Raw genomic sequence first — 6,765 nt, forward strand, 5'->3', positions numbered from 1 at the left:
TACCACTAAATAAATGGATATCTGAGCCACAGACTGGAAAAAATATTTGCAAAATATTATACTAATGATAGACTTGAATAAAGGATATATAAAGAAATCCTACAAACCAATAACACAAAAACAAACAACCCAATAAAAATAAGCAAAAGTCTTGCACAGATATTTCTTAAAGGAAAATATGCATGTAGTTGGTAAGCCTATCAAGCTCATCATCGTTAGTTATCAATGACATCTAAATAGAAATCACAAATAGATACCATTTCTTACTCATTATAGTGGCTAACATCAAAAAGGCTGACTGTACCCGCTGACGGCCAGGATGTGGAGCAACTGGAACTCTCATACGTTGATGGTGGAAATATGAATGGCACAATCATTGTCTTGTAGCCATTCTTCTCCCAGTTATTTACCCAAGAGGAATGAAAAAATATGGCTACAAAAATATTGTACAAAATTATTCATAGAGGCTGATTTATAATAGCCAAAAACCAGAATCAGGTCAGGTATTTATCAACAGGTAAAATAGATAAAGAAATTGTGGTATATTCAAACAATAGAATACTACTCAACAAGAAATAAGAACAAACTGCTGATACATGCATAACGTGAATGAGTCGCCAAAGCATAAAGTTGAGTGGAAGAATCCAGACATAAAAGAAATACTTTAGATTTCGTTTTTATATGAAATTCCAGAACTGTGAAAAGTAATCTATGTTGATAGAAATCAGTAAATAGTTGCCTCTTTGGGCAAGGAGATGAGGTGACAAATGATTAGAAATGGCCAGGAGAAAACTTTCTGTGATTATGTAAATATTCTATATTTAGCTTTAGGTGGTATTTCCCTAGGTATGCAAATTAAAACTCATTCAAATGAACTTATAAGATTTTGAATTTTAGTGTATGTAAATTACTTCTAAATTTTAAAATAAAAATAATTTTTAAAAGAGTTGCTCTGAAGTGGAGGTTGGGAGAGAGAGATAGAGAAAGAAAGAGATGGGGAGACAGTTTTTCTGGTTTTGTTTTGCTTTGCAATGAGTGCTTGAAAAATAAGCTTCCAGATTAGGAAAAAACAGATGGTCATGACTTTGTACATTTACACGTAAACATATGCACATGTACCGAAATCCGTGAAATTTGTTTTCAAAAAAATATTGATCTGAGTATTTGCTTCCTCAGATATGACTGAATTCTGGAATACATACCACTAATCGTAGGGAGATCAAAGGAGGCAGAAATAGGTAGAAATTGTATGAATTTCTTCCCACTATTTCCTACTCTCACCTTAGTCTTTGTGATAGCTCACAATAAGGGAGAAGAAAACATTAAAACTTTGCTAAATTATATCTAAGTTCTCCTTAGTTTCAAATCATTGAAAAAAGGCCAGTAGAAGTGAAAGGATCATTTGTAATGGGAATGCCTTGGGGAAAATCATCATGAAAAAGAATCTGGGAAGATTACAGTAATTTAGGGCTCAAAAATTGTTTGGAGGTTATTGGAAGAATTTCATCCCTGCTCCAAGCTATGTCGTCCCAGAACAGGTGAGTTTCCCTTTATCTTTGCCAAAGACACAAATCTTATGAGTTCCCCCAGAATACATCTTAGTGGGAAACAGCTCTCAGTTCCAGGAAATATTTACTAAGCAGGGACTGTATGACAGGCACCATGTAGATGCTTTATATAAAATATTCTCTCATTTAATCTTTACACCAACCGTACAAGGTGAGTCTTTTCATTATAATTTTACAAATCAGAAACCTGAGACTCAGAGAGTGTCTTATTTTGAGTTCCTTCAAAATCAGATCCTGAGGCAAGGATTTGCATAGTTCAGATGTGTGCAGTTTATTCGTGAGGTGGAGATAAGACTGGTGCAGATGTGAAGAATTAATACAGCAAAGGGAAGACTTTGGGAAAGGATGTATTATCAAGCTGGCTATGATTATCAGCTATTGGAATTTAATTCCATGGGAATGCATAAAACACATCCCTCAAGGTTTTCCAACCTAAGTGGTGGGGGAACTGGGGTATTTATACCTCACTCTATTAATTATTGGTTGAAGGATGCCCCTGGAGTTTTGATTCCCTGTCAATTATTCCCTCTCTTTGATGTGAGCAGCAAGCTTTCCAAAATGTCAGAAAATATCCTTTGATTATCAAAGAGATAAAGATACTGGCAGATGGAAGTCAGCTGGAGCCCAGTGAAAAAGTAAAATCCAAATGATATTGTAGGGGAATTGATAGTGTCTGTTACAGAAGGGTTAAGGAAATTGGCCAAGGAATACTTGTGCTCCCCAACAGTACTTATAAAAACATAACGATGATAAAAAAATGAACAAAAATAAATAACAAATATAATAAAATATCTCATTATGCTACAAGTAGATTCTAAAAAATGAATCACATGAAATGAAATGTGTTATTTCAAGATTAATGAAAAATTGTTTGGGATCAGCTTTATTGAGTACAATTTTCATTCAATAAAGTTTACCCATTTTAATAATACAGTTCAACAAATTTTGGCAAATGTGTAGAGTTGTGTTAACCATACTGTGATACAGATATAGAAACTTTTCATCACCTCCAAAATTACCCCTGAGCCATTTTGTAATCAATCTCTTCCCACAATGCCAGCCCCAGGTAACCACTGATCTGGATATTTTCTCAATCACTATTCATTTTCTTGTTAAGAATTTCTTATAAATGTGATCATACTATGTTGTCTTTTTTTTGTTCAGCTTCTTTAATTTGAGATTTACCCTTATTGTTGTGTGTATCAGTAGTTTATTCCTTTATATTGTTGCATAATATTTCCATTTATGGATATACCACAAATTGCTTATCCATTCGCTAGTTTATGGACATTTGGATTCTTTCTTTTTCACTATTAGAGTTAAATATGTAATGAATATTTGCATACAGGTTTTTTCATGGCCATATGTTTTCATTTCTCTCAAATGAAAATATAAGAGTGAGATTTTTGGATCATTTGGTAAGTGTATTTTTAATTTTACAAGAAACTGTTTTTAAAAGTAGGTGTACCTTATTGCATTCCCACCAGCTGTGTTTGATAATTCTAGGTGCTCCACATCCTTGCCCATACTTAATTTTAGTCATCCTAATATATATATAAAGGTACCTCATTTTGGTTTTTACTTCCATTTCTCTAATTAACAATACTGTTGAGCATCTTTTCATGTGCTTATTTGCCATTCATATATCTTTTTTGCTGAAAAGTCCAAACATTTTGCCATTTTTTAATTGAATTGCTCCTCTTCTTATTGAGGTGTAAGAATTCTTTATCTATTTTATATACAAGTCCATTCTCATAGATGTTCTCTGCAAATATTTTCTCCCATTCTTTGGCTTGCCTTTTCTTTTCCTGACTATTGTTTTTTTAAAGCAACAGTTTTAACCTTTGATGATGTACAATTTACTGAATTATTTTATAGTTTTTACTTTTTGTGTTGTATCTTAAAAATCTTTGCCTAGTACAATGTCATGAAGATTTTCTTCTATATTTTCTTCTAGAAATTTTATAGTTGTAGCTCTATGATCCATTTCAAGTTAAATCTTATATATGATGTTAGGTAAGGGTTTTGTTCAAATATTTGCATGTAAATATCCAAATGTCTCAATATCATATGTTGAAAGGTTATAGTTTTTCTTATTTTATTCACTTAGTATCTTTGTTTAAAATTGTTTGACCATATATGCGTGTGTCTATTTCTTAACTGTATTCTGTTCCGTTGATCTATATATCTATCCTCATGTCATTATATGCTGTTTGATTATTACACCTTTATAATGAGTCTTGAAATAAGGTAATGAGTCCCTGACCTTTTTAAAAAAAATATTTAGGCTATTCTGAGTCTTTGTATTTCCATATAAATTTTAGGTTCCATTTGTCAGTTTCTTCAGAAAATGTCTGCTGGGTTGAAATTGCACCAAATATATTTTGGAAAATTTACACCACAATGTGAATAGAAAATACATTGCAATTCCATTATATTTGCTGACATTTCCCCTTTTCAGTGCTTTTCATTCCTTCCTGCAGATCTGGGTTTGCATCTGGTATTATTTTCCTTAAGACTGAAAAATTTCTTTTAGTATTTCTTATACGAATGATCTACAGGAATTAATTTCTTTCCCCTTCTATCTTAAAATGACTTTATTTCACCTTTATTTTACAGTCTATTTTTGATGGATATAGGATTTGGGGCTGATAGTTGTTTTTTTTTTGTTTCTTGTTTTTTTCTTTGTTTGTTTTTTCCTTTAAGCCCTTTAAATTCTCCTGTTGTTTTGTGGATGAGAAAACATCCAGTGTTGGATAATGAGAAAATCTCTTATCTTTATGTATCAGTATATAATGTGTCCCTTTTATTCCCTTTTGCTACTTTTGAGGTTTTCTCTTTATGTTTGCTTTTCAGGAGTTTGAGTATGATGTGTCCAGGTGTGGTTTTCTTTATTTATATCCTGCTTCAGATTTATTGAACTCCTGGGAACTGTGGGTTGATATAGTTCATCAAGTTTGGAAAATTCTTGTCCGTAATCTCATCAAATATTTTCTTCTGTCCTATTTTGTCTTTCCTTTCCTCTGCAAATCCAATTACACATATGCTAGATCCTTTGATGTTCTCTCACAGATGATCTCCCATCCTCTTAATTTTTCTCACTCCTTTGTTCTTTTTGTTTCAGTTTAGATAACTGCAGTTGGGGTACCTTTAGGTTTATTAATGTTTTTCCTTTGTTAATCCTGTCTGCTGACAATCCCATTAGATAAATTTTTCATCTATATTATCGTATCATATATTTTAATTTTTATAGTCCCTTTTTTCTATTCTGATACCTCTCTTTTTTAAGCATGTTTCCAGCTTTCTACTAGATCCTTTAAAATACTTGTTTTAAAGTCTCTATATAATGTATCTACTATCTGTGTCATCATTGGACCTGCTTCTTTTTTTGCCTTGACCTCACATTTTCTTTTCCTTTTTTATTTTATTTTTTTGAGGAAGATTTTCCCTGAGCTAACAACTGCTGCCAATCCTCATCTTTTTGCTGAGGAAGATTGGCCCTGAGCTAAAATCTGTGGCCATCTTCCTCTACTTTATATGTGGGATGCCTGCCACAGCATGGCTTGATAAATGGTGCATAAGTCCACACCTGGGATCTGAACCAGTGAACCCTGGGCTGCCAAAGTGGAACATGCAAACTTAACTGCTATGCCACTGGGCTGGCCCCTTGACCTTACATTTTTTTGATTCTTTACAGCTCCTAATTTTTATTGTATATCAGATATTATGTGTAAATAACTTTAGATACTGAAGCAAATAATATTTTCCCCAGAAAAGGTTACACATCTTCTCTAAGGCTGCTAATATGGAGGCCTGAGCAATTGACCCTGTAGCTGAGGTCTGGGCTTTATGTTTGCTTTATTTAGATGCAGAATACTACGAATTTATAATCATTTGAGATCAGGATTAAGAACTTTCCTCCTACGGATTGGGGATCTGAGGGTTTATAGCCCACCCATCAGCTTTCCAAACTATGGGAAATCTTTCTCTGTATTATAGTCTGCCACATTTTTGGGTTTCTGGAGAGTTCTCGTTTCTTTCAAGGATGTTCGTGGATTCCTTCTTTTTGAGAGATTACTCCCTTCCTGCTGTCTTGTTCAGCCTTTAGAAACTTATTCATGCTGTGAAGTCTTGAAGAGGAGCCTCAGAAGGAATTCTCTCAGTCTCTTGCTCCATCTTTAGCCTTCAGCACCTGCTGCCTTGCACTCCTTACCCGCTGCAGTCTTTGTCATCCATTACCTCAATCTTGGTGTGGGCTTGAAATTCCTCAGAGACGTTTCTCAATTCTCACTCTGAATGTTGGTAGATATGTACAGACTCATTCTGTGGCTGAGGTCCCTTGGGGTTGCCAAATCTTCACATCAACTCAGTCTGCCTTTAAAACGTCATTAAACATTGAGCTATTTTCTCCTTGTTCATCAATGGTAGATTCTTCCTCCTCTTTCCAGGCATCATTGATGAAAGCAACGAAAGCAATCTTCTCTTTTAGAAGGACTTGCTACTATCTGGAATTGAGTTCACTGAGGTTTTATCATCCTCAGATTTCTAATGTGTTCTCTGATTGTAACAAATATGATTTTGTAGTTTATACAGATTTTTCTTATGGTTACAGTGAGAGCAATGGATTCTTACAACTTTTTTACATCCTAACTAAGAGTCTATAATTCCATATTGCTACTATTACTCTTTAATATTTTACTACCTGGGTTAGGTGTTGGCAAACAGTGGTCAACAGGCCAAATCCAACTGACTGTGTGTTTCTATAGCCTGAAAGCTAAGAATGGTTTTAAAGGCTTGGAGAAAAAGAAAGAGAAGAAGAAGAAGGAGAAAGGGAGAAGAATAGAGGTAGAGGGGGAGGAGGAGGAGTTGTCTCAGGCTATGTATGGTCCACAAAGCATAAAACACTTACTATCGGGCCCTTTCCGGGAGATGTTCGCTGACCTCTGACCTAGACTGTCCCAATTTCTGTGCCACGAGATTGTTTTGCCTTTTCTGTAAGAAAGAACAATATTCATTATGTAATATAGTTGCACGCATGGAGCAGAGAAAGCGATGCAGGAGGGAGAAGATAGGGAACATGGGGGTAGGATGAGGAGACGGTGCAGGCCACCTGTGCTGTCCTTGAAAAAGCTCTCCTGTGGCTTCCATTCAAAGAGGCATGTAAGAAGTATAGAATCTCTTTGACGTGATTTTCTGA

This window comes from Equus caballus, chromosome 9 (assembly GCF_041296265.1).
Source record: "Equus caballus isolate H_3958 breed thoroughbred chromosome 9, TB-T2T, whole genome shotgun sequence".
Taxonomy (NCBI): Eukaryota; Metazoa; Chordata; class Mammalia; order Perissodactyla; family Equidae; genus Equus; species Equus caballus.